This window comes from Solanum lycopersicum, chromosome 5 (assembly GCF_036512215.1).
Source record: "Solanum lycopersicum chromosome 5, SLM_r2.1".
Classification (NCBI taxonomy): Eukaryota; Viridiplantae; Streptophyta; class Magnoliopsida; order Solanales; family Solanaceae; genus Solanum; species Solanum lycopersicum.
This window is the reverse complement of record NC_090804.1, coordinates 12,120,423-12,134,773: the sequence shown is the minus strand read 5'-3', so window position 1 is coordinate 12,134,773 and position 14,351 is coordinate 12,120,423. Positions and strand designations below refer to the sequence as shown.

Here is a 14,351-nt window from a genome sequence, read left to right as displayed (position 1 = left end):
CAGGCCCATATTCACCCTTTTATATGTTCCAAAAATTTTAGGGGATTACAATCCTAACCTTAGCTGGTGCAATGATCATTTTATCAATAGAACAAGCAACACAAGAGAATTCTTGAAGAATTTTTATTTCTTCATCATATAAATCACAATTCTCAATTACGTTTGCATCACATTTAATCGGAATGGTCAACCAGTCATGCAAACTGATATTTATTTAAGTACACTTATAATTTACTTTCGCATGTGATTTCATCAGCATGCCCACGTTTGTGTGCAATAAACAAGAGGAAACAATGGGTAACCTTTAAAAGAAATATTTATAACCCCTTCGGTTGTAGTGATTTATAGTCTCGATATTTATTTTCAATTCATCTGAAATTTAAAAATATTTCTTTTGAGACTTACTACAACCCCATTATTATTCCTCTGATAATAACACAACTCGTTAGAGATTGCTATTAATTTTGTGTACTATCACATATTGCATGACACAATCTCTATTGTGAGCATCTCCTTCAAGGAGAAATTATATCATTATTGTCATGGTCAAAACATTACGAGCAAGACATGTTTCTAGCTTTACTTTTGTTGTACCATCTGTACACAACCAATGACAAATTTGTATTGCCACACAATAATAACCACAACCCATTTCTTTCTTTTGCCCTTTCGGTAGTTCACAATAACATACCATAATGACGTATAAACATACAATACGATTAGCCATTTCTGCCAAATAAAGTTTATTTCCTCTCAAACCTCCCGTAGAGGTGAGTTTTGACAGATATCATTTTTTGTCAAACCTTCCATAGAGGTGAGTTGCGGCATATATCTAACCCACAATGATTTTATCACATTTGGACCAATTCTCTTATAGAATGGTCGAGCATTCACGATACTCATCACAAGTCATATTCTCTTCAAGGAATTGACTAATCATTTATATGTACTTCATAAATTTGCATTATAAGCACATTGTCATGGCTTTAAAAATTCATCATATTTCCATGACATACCTCAACATCACTTTGAAAGATCAAGTGTACCATCACTTTATCTTCTGGCATTTTGATGGAGGATTTATAAATTATTGGGTCGACAACATTCACAAGTCCAATGTCCTTTCATACCATTTTGATAATGAGAACTGCCTTCACAGTTCGAAGGACTATTTGGAGAACCCATAGTGTTCTTCCTTTTATAATTACCACAATGATGACTATTATAATTCCGTCCCTTCATGCTCTTTTTCATATCGTTAATCATTTGTCATCTTTCAGACTAATTATTTACTGCTAGCACATTCATACGATAGAATGGAGCAAGTCAGCATCGGATTTCAAAGTTATCATATGTTGCTACCACATTCTTTTCAAGGAATGGAGCAAGTTCAATATGACAAATTTCAACACTTTTCATCAAAACCTTAGTCATCATTATTTCATCACTATGGTGCATTGACTCAAACTCAATGTCTTATCCATACAAGGGGTGTTAGGCCAAATTCTAAAGGACTTAAACCCAATCCTTATCATCATGGTGCATCAAAACTCATATTTGATGTCTTATCCTCTTAGTGCGATAGAACTTGAATCTACCGTCTTACAGTTACTTTTTTTTATGTCATTCGAACTTTAACCAGATGTCTACCCTTTTGGTGCGATGGGCTTGACTCCATCGTCTTACCCTTAACCAACAGTATAAAAGAACAAAGTACAACATGACTCACCCTTTGAGTCTTTCAAAATAATCAAAATAATATTCAAACTCATGCTATTAAATTTTATACCTTCTTCCATTTAAGAAGTTTTGTATAGCATGTCATATTCAACCAATAGTTGTATATGATTTTGGTTCCTGATAATTGTTAGTGATTGAATACTATTGTATTCTAAATCATAAAAATACTTTAGAAAATACATAACTGATTTTATGCATATAATACCTAGATTCTCATAACGAGATCAACCAAAACATGAGTTAAAGAAAAACTAAAACTCAATCTTAATTGGCTAGAGACTCCTGCTGATAACGTGTTATAAAATCAAGCTCATAAGAATATAATCATAAAGAGAAGAAGACAAGAGAAGTAGATAGAAGAAGGAGAATTTTCTTCTTATTCAAGTGTATACAATGGTGAATGATATCTCTATTTATAGTGTTGAGATATCATAGTCAAAGGTCACCTTGGAATTATAAATAGTTATCATCAAGGTTCTTATCACCTTGAAATCTTATCACATTGGAAACACTAATACATGAATCCAATTAATTGTTGGATAACTCTAATGGATCATCCACATAACACAATAGATTTATAACACCTCAATATAATAAAAAGAATACTAAATAACTACTATAATTCTAAGACGGTTTTGAACCGACTCCTTAATATTTGTGGATAACATCTTACACTACTGTTTGCGTACTGTTGAAGACCATAGTGAAAAGGATAATTTCAAAAGCACACAATTAACTAATTTATTTTACAAAACATAAGTTTAAATTTACATTACAAGTTTTAGCCCAAAATATAACTTAGTTTCTATTAAATTTTTTTAGATAAATGACAAAAATTCCACCTTTAAGTTCCCATATGATCATTTTCCCCTATTAGTTTTATAAATTTTCAAAATTCCTCATTTTCACACATCAGATTAATGTATCAACACATCAAATTAATGTATCTCGGGAATCAAGTAATGTATCTCGCTCATTAGATTTAATGTATCATGTATAAAATGTACATATATTAATGTAACATATATAAAATGTAATGTATCTTACTTAACGATCAATGTATCTCGCGCATCAGATTAATGTATCAGCGCTTATATTATTGTATCAGTTTGAGGGATTTTTGTAATTATAAACTTATAAGGGACAAATGGTAATTTTTACCTTAAAAGTATGTGATATTGTGAGATATGTCGTTTGTCCATTTTTTTAAAGGGAAAATTGTATATAATAGCAAACTAGTAACCTAAATAAATGAAGTAGCTAGGGTTTGATTTAATTGTGCTCCATAGCAAACGTTTGCAAAAAAATTGTTAGGCGCCTCTCTCCCAAATATCTCGCTCGCCACTCTCCTCCAATCTCTCGCTCACTTTCTCACTTTTTATACAAACACAAGTGTATAAAAATTATTTCGAATTGTATAAAGCAGAGAAAATTGTATAAATACATATATTTTTGTTCTCCTCTCTCCCCTCTTCCAGTTCTCGCTCGCCGCTCTCCCAAATATCGCTCGCCACCCTCGCCTTTCTCACTTATATAAACAGAAGCGAAATATATAAATTGTGTTTCTGTTTGTATAAAGCGTGTGAAAATTGTATGTACACATCAAGTGCATATATTTTCGTCCTATACACTTATAATTATACAATAAAAATACTTCGCTGCCCAGTTTCTTTTGCCTTTCTCTTTCTCATTTTATACAATTTTCAGATAATTTCTCTCTTTCTCGTTTTATACAATTCGATTCAATTGTATATTCCTTGTCAAGTCTCTTTTGTCTTTCTCTCTTTCTCATTTTATACAAATTTTCAAATTGTATATAATTGTTCTATACACTTATAATAATACAATTCGTTTTATACAGTTTTCTGCCCAAGTGTCTTTCTCTTTCTTGTTTTATACACTTTGTTTTATACAATTTGCTTCAACTGTATATGTATAACGAATTATACAGTTTCTATGTTTGTTATGGAACGCAATTATGCAAATTTTACTATAGTATACAAATATAAATTTTTTATTTGTTATATGTGAAAGTTACCTTTTTTTTTAATCGTTATAACAGTGTGCAAACAATTCATGTGGTCTTCCTTTCACTATTTCATTATATTCTAAATCCTAAATAATAGGGTTTAATTTTATATAAGAAAAACAACAACATTGTACCTGGATATACAATAATATGCAAAACTTTTTTTACAACAATATTTAAAATCATGATAACAGTATCATATGCCCAATATACAACATTCTATAAATTGTAAGGGGTGTTTTGTCAGCACTCTAACACGCCCAAACCATAATAAGTTATTGGAAAAGTATGTTGTTAAATTAAACTTATACTACTTAATTAGTTATTATAATTATAGTTTGGCATAATTATCACGGGCTGACTTCGAGTTTGTATGATTAAAGTTCATATGCTTATGCTTGTATCAATTTGTTATTTTGAGTTTTATCATATTTGTATAATTTCAGACTTTGTATTACTCAATTATACAAAAACATGTGAATTATACAAATGTACCCGCGAAATATACAAACAAGATGTGAATTATACAATTTATTGTCCTCTCTTGCTCGCCTCTCTCCTCCCTCTCCCAATCTCGCTCGCCTCTCTCCTCTCTCTCCCAAACTCGCTTGCCAGATATGCAAATACATATGTATACCAGTTACATATATAAAATTATCTAATCGATATCCATATATAATTCACCTCTCTTCCACTCTCTACCCTCTCTCGCGCTCCTCTCTCCTCCCTCTCCCGATCTCGCTCACCACTCTCCTCCCTATAGTATGTAGCTACGAATTAAAATTAGAAAACTATAATTATGAAGCGTACTTAAACTATTTTTGATAGTTATATGTGAAAGTTCCTCTTACTTATTTTGATAAAAAAAAAATTATCGTCATAACAATATGCACACTATTTCATTATATATGCTCAAACTAAAATAACATATTTTTGATAAAAAATATTTTTATCATTATAACAGTGTTGCATAAAATCACATATCAAGTGATCTTCCTTCTACAATTTCAGTATATCATAGTAATAGTTGTTAATTTATTTTATATATCTATAAAACAACAACATTATATTATACCTTGATATACAATAATATACAGAATTTTTACAACAATATTTAAAATCACGATATAAAATATTATACGCCCAATGTACAACATTGTACAAAATTATAATAGGTGCTTTATCATTACCCTAATCCGCTCAAACAATGATAACTTATTTTCGATTAAAATTATTTTTTGTCATTATAATAATCTGCCCAAAATCTTCCTTTCACTATTTCATTATAATATACAACAACGTAAAAGATTATAAGTTGTTTTTGACACGATCTTGACCCGGAATGAGTAACACCTTCTCTAGAATCCGGATATAAGTGGTTTTTGGCACGATCTTGACCCGTCATGAGTAACACCTTCTCTAAAGTCCGGAGCCTAAAGTGTGTAAAAGATTAATGAAAATCCAAAATGGTATATAAAATTTTTTATTAACCAAAAAGGCAAAATCGCTGGAACAACAACAATTTACTCTATCGCAACTGCAGCGATTTTGCAAAATGTGAATTTTTTTTAAAAAAAAAAATCAAATCGCTACCTAGGCATTGATTTTTATTTTTTTTTAGAAAATCGCTGCCTAGGAAATGGCGACAGTGATTTTATTTAAATTATTATTATTTTTAAAATTAAATCACTATTAGTGTAACGATTTTAGTTCTTTTTTTTAGTATTTTTAAATATCGCTTTTCACGTAGCGATTTAATAAACAACAACAATATATATATATATATATATATATATATTCATGATCATTACTTCAAGACGATCATTATTTCTAACTGAAGTCCGCCATTATGGGAGATTCTAGCCAAAGTTTCAATCATTTGAATTTTTTCTCATCGGATTCAACTGATAGCTAAACAAGGTAATGTTTTCTTATTTCTTAAAATTATTTTTCTTGTATGTAATATATTTATATTATTATTTTTATAGGTATGATCAAATTCAAAATGCAGTGAATTATTGTCAACAAATTGAAAATAATAATGTTATGGGTGATGAACGAGTTGGTGAGTTGCACAATGATGAATCTTCCGAGCATGAATTAACAGACATTGATGATGTGTATGACGATGATGATGATAATGTGGATAATGCACCTAATGCATCCGTTGAAGATCAAAGTATTAATTATCATTCTACAGCGATTACATACTTAGATCACACTGAAGAAAATGCAGAAGATTTTATCTACACGAGAGATGACGGTTCCATTCGAACGACACTTTGAAATTCAAACAATCCTAAACATATCCAGTCAGGTTCGATTGTTGAAAACTAAATATTTTGTAGTTGTTTATTTATTTATTTATTTATTTCATGTTGATTAATTTAATTTGTATATGCAACTAGGTATGTTATTTATGAATAAGATGCAAATGAAATCTGCAGTAAGAGCATATAGTCTTGCTATTAAAAAAGAATTTCTTTATGATCAATCCAAGAGTAAAAGTTGAAAAGTTATTTGCAAGCGTCATGAGTTAGGGTGTGATTGGATGATTCGGTTTAGAGAGATTTCAAGCGGTATGTGGAAGACAGAAAAAATGGTTAAACCACATACTTAACTTACAGATAACTATAAGGAGGATCATTTCAATTTGAATGATAACTTGATTGTCACTTCATTAATATCATATGTTATGTAAAATCCAGACATAAATATTAAGATGATCCGTGAAATTATCAAAGGAAAGCATCACTATACTCCTAATTATAGAAAAGCACAAAAAGGTCAAATAAAAGCATTTTGAATGGTTTATGGTGATTTTGAAAGTTCATTTAAGGCATTACCTCGATACATGGTTGCACTACAATTATTCAATCCAGGCACTATTATTGAGTGGAAGCATCATTCTACAACAATGCAAGGTGAGTAAATTTTTAAATTTCTTTTTTGGGCTTTTAAACAGAGCACTGATGGTTTCAAAAGTTGTAGGCCGGTCATTTCTATCGACGGCACATATCTTTATGGTTTGTATGACATTAAACTGTTAATTGCGTTTGAAATTGATGCGAATGGAAATGTTTTTCCATATGCATATGCTTTAGTTGCATGTGAGAGTTTTGAGTCTTGGTCATGATTTCTCAAGTTATTATGGACAGATGTAGTTTGTGAACAACAAGGAATTGGTCTTATTTCTGACCGTCATCAAGAAATCTTGCAGTGCGTTCAATTTTATGATTGGTTGAGTCCACCCAACATATATAATAGATTTTGTGTTTGACACTTAAAAACAAAGTTTAATAAAAAAATTATAAATAGTTAACTCGAAAAATTAATGTGGTTGGCTACTACTGAGCATCAGGAGAAAAAGTTTGTGCAACAGATGCAACAAATCAAAACATTGTCTCCTGCAGAATATGAATGGTTAAATGAATTTCCTTTGAAAAAATGGACAATGTATAAGGATGGCGGTCGTAGATGGGGTGCCATGACGGCAAATGTGTCTGAGTCATATAATGATTTATTGAAAAAAGTTTGGGGATTTCCTGTGACTGCCATGGTTCAAATGACGATCAAAACTCTCGTTGATCGTTTTGTCGAAAGAAACAATCTTGCAATTGCATTAATTCAAAGTAATACTTCATGGCCTCTTGCGATAGATAAAAAATTTAATGATTATTGTCAAAGAGCTCAAGGGCACACAGATATGATGACTTACAACACAGGTGATGGAGTTTTTGAAATTTATACTTTTGCTCATGATGGTAAAGGTGGAATGTCCACAAGGTTACTGCAAAAGGTAAGAAATGTTCTTGTGGAAAATGAAGAAATTATCATATGCCTTGTTCGCATGCCATCAAATTTTGTGGACTTCGCGGAATCGAGCCAAAATTTTATGTAAGTAAATTCTATAGTACAAAATATTACAAAGGAACATACACTGAGATATTTAACCCAGTGGGTGATGAAATGTATTGGCCACCAGCTCCTTTTAATTTAATTGCAAATACTGAATATTTGCAGACAAGTAGTACGCAAGTAAGAAGCCATCTTGAGAATGATAAGGATATAGCTCCGGCTCGCATGACTAGAAAATGTAGTGTTTGTAAGGAGACAGGTCACACCAAGGCACGATGTCCTACTCAATTTTAAATATTTTGTCTATGTTTTTAAGGTTAATGTATTTTTATTGTCTTGTTATTAATATTATGATATATCTTTTATATTTATTTGTTGACATGAATTTAATATGTCTTGCTGCATTTTAAATATTGTAAGTATAATATTTTTATATTATTATTATATTATTGATTTGAACTCTATTAAAAAGTAATGATTTGACCTAACATAAAAAGTATTGATTTGACCTATGCCATAAAGAAAATATAAATACTGCAAACTTTCACTGCTTAAGAATCTCATTGCGTAAGAATCTCATTACTTTTTTCAAACTTGCACGAAACAACAAACTTTACACATTTCAAAATTCGTTTCACCAGCGCTCGTTCTACCTCGACGTGCACCCTCTCTCGGTGTTGTTTGTCTTGATGGGTCAGATACTTGTACTGGAGGTGGTTCAATGTATTGAGTAGGAGGATTATAATCAGGATCAAAGCTCAATCGCGTTTCTTGGAAGGCCGCATTCATTGACTCCATTGAAATACGAGCGGCTTCCTCTGCATATTGTCTCATTTCATTAGATTGATTTTCATCATTTTCAATTATTCAAGCTCGACGATACTGCATTTCATGACCCCTGGCCTATAATGAATAAACAAATATTAATAACAAAAATATTATTAAAATTGACATAATAATTTAAAATTTACATAATATACATACTAATGCCTCATGCCTTTCTTCCATGTGTTGATACCCTTTTTGTACAACATGTTGTGGATTTCCAATGAACATGCGGGTATGCCTCATGTACCAACGAAAGTAATCTGTTTGATCACTTACAAATGGATCTCGAAATATACGATTTTGACGTTGTAGTTAAATGCATCTATATCTTCTTGTTTTATTTTGGATCTTTTATCACGCTTAAAATGATATTCGAAAAATTGAGTACACGGTCTAGGAATATGTTGTAAATAACCGAACCGTCTCACAACACGATCAATCATGTGCCACTCACGATAAATTTCATAAATAAGTGACACTTGTACCATCCAAACACGTTGTTCCGACCGACACCACTCAGGCAATCCATTAATAACATCTTCCGAATAAGGTTGCCAAATAAACTATAAAAAAATAATTAAGTAAGATAATTATAAAAATAAAATTGGTAGAAAAATAAAAAAAATGTACGTGAAAATGAACAATCTTAAAAAATAATTTTTTTGTACTGTCATAAGATATTTTACTTTTAAGGACCTAACAAGAATCTATGTATATGTCATTTTATTACATAATTTTCTTGGATTGTGAAACATAAGTGCCTCATTTAAAGATCTACCAAACATATTTTTATTTAAAATGAAATAAAATATGAATAGTTTAAAATACTAATAATATTAAATACATGTTCATCAGTTAGATTATTTAGTACATCCCTAATCACACCGATTATAGTTTACGCCTCATTTTGATGATTTCTATGTCACGTCCATTTATGTGCAAGCGCAGTTGAATCCTCAAATTGATTGGTCCTTAGAGGCTTTGGCAATGATTGCAAGGGAATAATTCTTTTCCAAGCCCAAATCTACAATAAATAAATTCACCATTACTTATAATGCATTTAAATTTAAAAGTGCATATTAATAGTATATAAAAAATATTTAATTAAAAAATATATATACCTGCACTAAAGAGAGAAATCTACAAACTTCATTTGATTTTCATTGATGCACGACACAAACAATTATACAAATATGATAATGCAGTTGCTCCCCATGCTTGAGTTGACATTAAATCTAAATTTCTCATGTCAATCAAAATGTCCAAATTAATCTTATTATTAGATTTATCCGGAAATATTGATCCACCATATAACTATAATAAATATAATCTAAATCTTTGTTGCACTTCATGCTCATTTGAGTGATCATTAATACCATCCAAACCTTCAATATAACCTATCAATTTATATGTTAACAATCTACTAACACAAGAAAAACAACTAGTATCGGATAACCATACTGTTAATTCAAATATCATTTCTTGTCTACCTATAATCCCTAAAGAATCAGCTTCATTTAAAATTACAGGACTATCAACTACTACCATTCCGAATAAAATTTCAACATCTTGTAAAGTTATGGTAGCCTCGCTAGTTCGCATGTGAAAAGTATGTGTTTCTGGACGCCACCTTTCAATTAAAGCAGAAATAAATCCAGAGTCATACGGCACACATCCTACATTAAGAATTCCTTTAAATCTACAATTTTCAAAATATTGACCGATGCGAGAGAATGTAATGGATGATATTTTATATGTTGCCAAAGTTAAATATCACCACGACGTGTATATAAGCAAGATCTCACTTCTTTTATACTACCATTCCAAATTCCTTCGGAACGATGACGAACTTGAATTTTTAATACATCATGCTCTACTGGACCAGGATGTACGTATACATTTGAGGAATGCATATCTATACACAAAAAATAAAAAAAATATTAACATTAATATAAGTATCAAAAGATTGAATATATCCAAAATATCATATAAAAGTATAAAATTAATTAAATAAATTAAAAATAAATTCATACTCGCCTTATAAAAAAAAGACTTTTAAAAACTTTAAAAAATTAGAAAAATAGAAAGGTTTTCAAGAATATTGGAAAATTGAAAAACTACAATGCAATTTGAATGAGCAATTCAATCAATTTATAACAAAGTAAAAGTGTAACATTCTGAGTTGACACTATTTGCACGTGAATTGTATTCAATTAATTTATAACAAAACAAAAATAACACTATTTGCATGTGAATTACAATTCAATCAATTTATAACAAAATAAAAATTACACTATTTGCATGTGAATTACAATTCAGTCAATTTATAACAAAATATAAATTATACTATTTGCATGTGAATTACAATTCAATCAATTTATAACAAAATAAAAATGTAATATGTAACTTTGACACTATTTGCATGTAAATTAACACAATTTTTTGTAAATGCATGTGAATTTTTTTTTAAAGTTTGAATATTTTTGTAAGAATTTGACATGTCTTCTTTTTCAAGGAAATCACTGCCTAGGTAGCATTTAAATTTTTTTTTAAAAAAAATTTACATTTTGCAAAATCGCTGCAGTGGCAGCAATTTTGCTTTTTCCGGTGGAGTAAATCGTTGTTGTTCCAGCAATTTTGCCGTTTTGGTTAATATAAAATTTTATATACCATTTTAGAATTTTTGTTAATATTTTATATCCTTTAGGCTCAAGACTCACCTTCTCTAAACCACCTAGTGAGAGAATCATCTGCCAACCTAACTCAAATATATAATAATCGAATGAAACAATGTGTAAGAAAAATGGATTTAGCTCATAAACTAAATCAGTTATCAAAATATTAAGCAAAAAATTGACCCTTAGAATCTGATAGCCATAGTACCCAAACGTCTCACAAGTCTGAATAAGGGGATGAAACCCCAACCAAAACGTATAAATCTAAAGTCTATAATGTTTTGTGTCTAGAAAGATGGACAGTAAAATAGGAAATAATCTACGACAGTTTGGAAGATGTAGCTCGCCCTTGAATTCGGACATCGCACATATACAATTATATACAATTGAGGTCTTGAAAAATACTCCTAAATATGTCATGTACTCAACAAAGAATTTCAAGTGCATTATTAGTACGCAACCAGAGTGTACTAATAGGATCATAGGCTAGTTTCAATTTATGAAATATGAACAAACAACCATAAAATCGTAATAGATAATACAGAATAATAACACTAGAATACATATGTTGGATTGCCCATCCTCACTACGAACTAATATTCCCAATAACATGAATCATTGTAACATATTAAGTAAATCAAATTCTCTCATAAAACCCACACATATGGATTGTTAGTGTACCAATGTGGTACTCGTTACCATTGTTAGTGTATCAGTGTAGTATCCATTTCAACAAAAATACAAAATTATATGTCGACTTGGCACCCAATCAAAATCATCAGCATATAACACAACATAATCATAATGAATAGTATTACACATGTACTTTCAAGTAAACATATTCATTGCGCGCAATTCACAACATATTTGATTTCGTATCATATCCTTTTGATTTCCCTAACATATATCACGCATGCAATACTAAGGATAGAGTTAACAAACACATATAACATAAATTGGGAAGCACACACATCACATATCTTGAATCAAGCCTTGTGTTTATATGTCTACTCTATTCAAATAGGGAGAAACGTCGCGGTGAATCAAAAAATAATTAATTGATTCAATTTTAAAAGAATTTTAAAAATAACGAATTTTAAAGGAGTCGCCACCTAATTTTAAGAAAAATAGGAAACCACATTAAAGTGATCTACATAACCGAGAAATTTTAGGTAAGGGGTTTAAGTTATTCCGAAGGGAAGGTGTTAGGCATCATTCGAAATCCGAAACTATGGATCTCGATTGAATTCATTTTTTTTCAAATTGAAGAGGAGATAAAAAACAATATAAAAGTACAATAAACATGTAATATACACAAATAATAAAATAAAATAATAATGTAAGTATGAGCCTAAGGTTTGTCTAACGTCAATAATATACACAATAATGAATATTAAATACATTTGAATTTCTTTAAAATAACTTCGATGAGAAGTAACTCTGTGTACCTATACACTTAGTTAAAGACTTAGTGATAAATAACTATGAATAAAAAATAAATCAAATAAATAACTTAAAATAAAATCCATCTTATTGACACGAAAGACCTTGGAAATCGATGGTAATTTCTTCATCGGCTATAACATAACTTAATTAAGAACAAAATGCATCAAATAAATTTCAAGCAACAAAATTAGAACCTAATATAAATGATACTCAAGTTATCTTTAAAAAAAAACAAATGTATAACACATCAATAATAACAAAAACAACAAGGCAAAGTAACAATTTAAAATTTTAATTAAAATAAAAAATAAATAATTCAAAACATAATAGAACGATTTTCAACCAAGGAATAATTTTCAATCATTCAACTATAAATATCGGATTAAACTATCAAAGGATAATATAAAGTAAATTAAAATGACTTGTGATCACTATCCAAATATAACAATACAAATTAAATAAATAAAAAATATATAAACCACTTATTCCAACAAAATTAAAAGAAGGGCCAAACATGAATAAAATAAAATAACACTAAAAGAATATAGTGTAAACCTAGAAAAATGTGATATGAGACGGTAAAGCTAAACAAAACTATCCTAAAGGAATATAACGAATTCAAATTACATTAATAAAAATAAAATGAATTAAAAATGACAATCATTGTGAAGAATCTGAGCATGATAATAGTAATAAAATTAAACCACACAAAATAGTGAACAATCAAATAAAAAATGAGTAATAGAGACAAACAGTGAGGTTTCAACAACGTGGAGTTGATCGGAGTGGCTGAACCTTTGAGCTTCGCTAGAGTTTGAGTGTGGAGCTTCGAGCTCGCTGGTGCAAGGTCTGGTTAATTGGTCGTGGTTTACCTGTGATGGAGCCATACCGGAGAAAACTTTTAGAGCTTCGACCTCATTGTTTAATGGAGCTTTGAGCTCACAAATGACCTACAAAAACACATATAAACTCGAATAGAGGGAAAGGGGAAGGGGCTGATTTTTTGTTGCCTTGTTGGGAACGAAAAAGGGGAAAATGGGTCGGGGTTTTGCCGGAAAAGATGGGAGGACTCGATTTTGGTTTGAAAAAAAAATGGGGTCTGGTTCGTTGGTGGCTGTTTGGATGAGATGAAGACTGGTGGTGGAGGAACGTCTTCATGTGGGTTCTCTGGTGGGTGTGTTTTGGTTATTTCTGGCGAGGTTCTTGTGGTGTGGGTGGTTTCTCGGAAGTTCACCAGAGAGGGGGTTGTGGGATTTTGGTTGGAGAAGAGAGGGAGGTCTGGTTTGGGCTGTTTGGAGGTCACCGGAGTCCGACTGCCTGGATTTTGCTCGACTTCTTTCAGACGTGATCGTGTTGTTAAAAAATAGAACAGACAATGAGAGATGGAAGAAGAGAAAAGTGGTAGGTTGACAAGTGGGGTATCATTTTGGTGGTGGTTGGTCGGATCTCCGATGAAAGTTCGCCAGAGAAAGATAATGAACTATAGAAGAAACTAAAAATCAAGACGCTGAACCCTCAAATTCTAAATTTATTCACCACCTCCTATTTTTTTACCTAATCTAAATCTAAATTAGCAAAAAAAAAATTGTAATAGGCCCAAATGTGTAGGCTTGAAATTGTGGCTCAAAATTATATGAATAAAATACTAAATTCTTTTCGTATTTGAATAAACTTTTAGATTGTGCACTATATTAACATGAGTATTAACAAATTTAACAAATAAATAAATATTAAAATGATATAATGAACGTAACTAATGACACTTAAAAATGTAA

At 30.5% G+C, this 14,351-nt stretch overlaps 1 long non-coding RNA gene across 1 annotated transcript; it reads right to left on the bottom strand.

Moving 5' to 3' along the window:
• Positions 1–9,902: 9,902 nt before the first annotated feature.
• LOC112941548 (uncharacterized) lies at positions 9,903–14,077 on the bottom strand. The gene is made up of 2 exons (XR_011221169.1): positions 13,330–14,077; positions 9,903–10,370 (listed from the first exon to the last, which is right to left on the bottom strand). It is a non-coding gene; the product is annotated as an uncharacterized lncRNA (long non-coding RNA).
• Between the last annotated feature and the right edge of the window lie 274 nt (positions 14,078–14,351).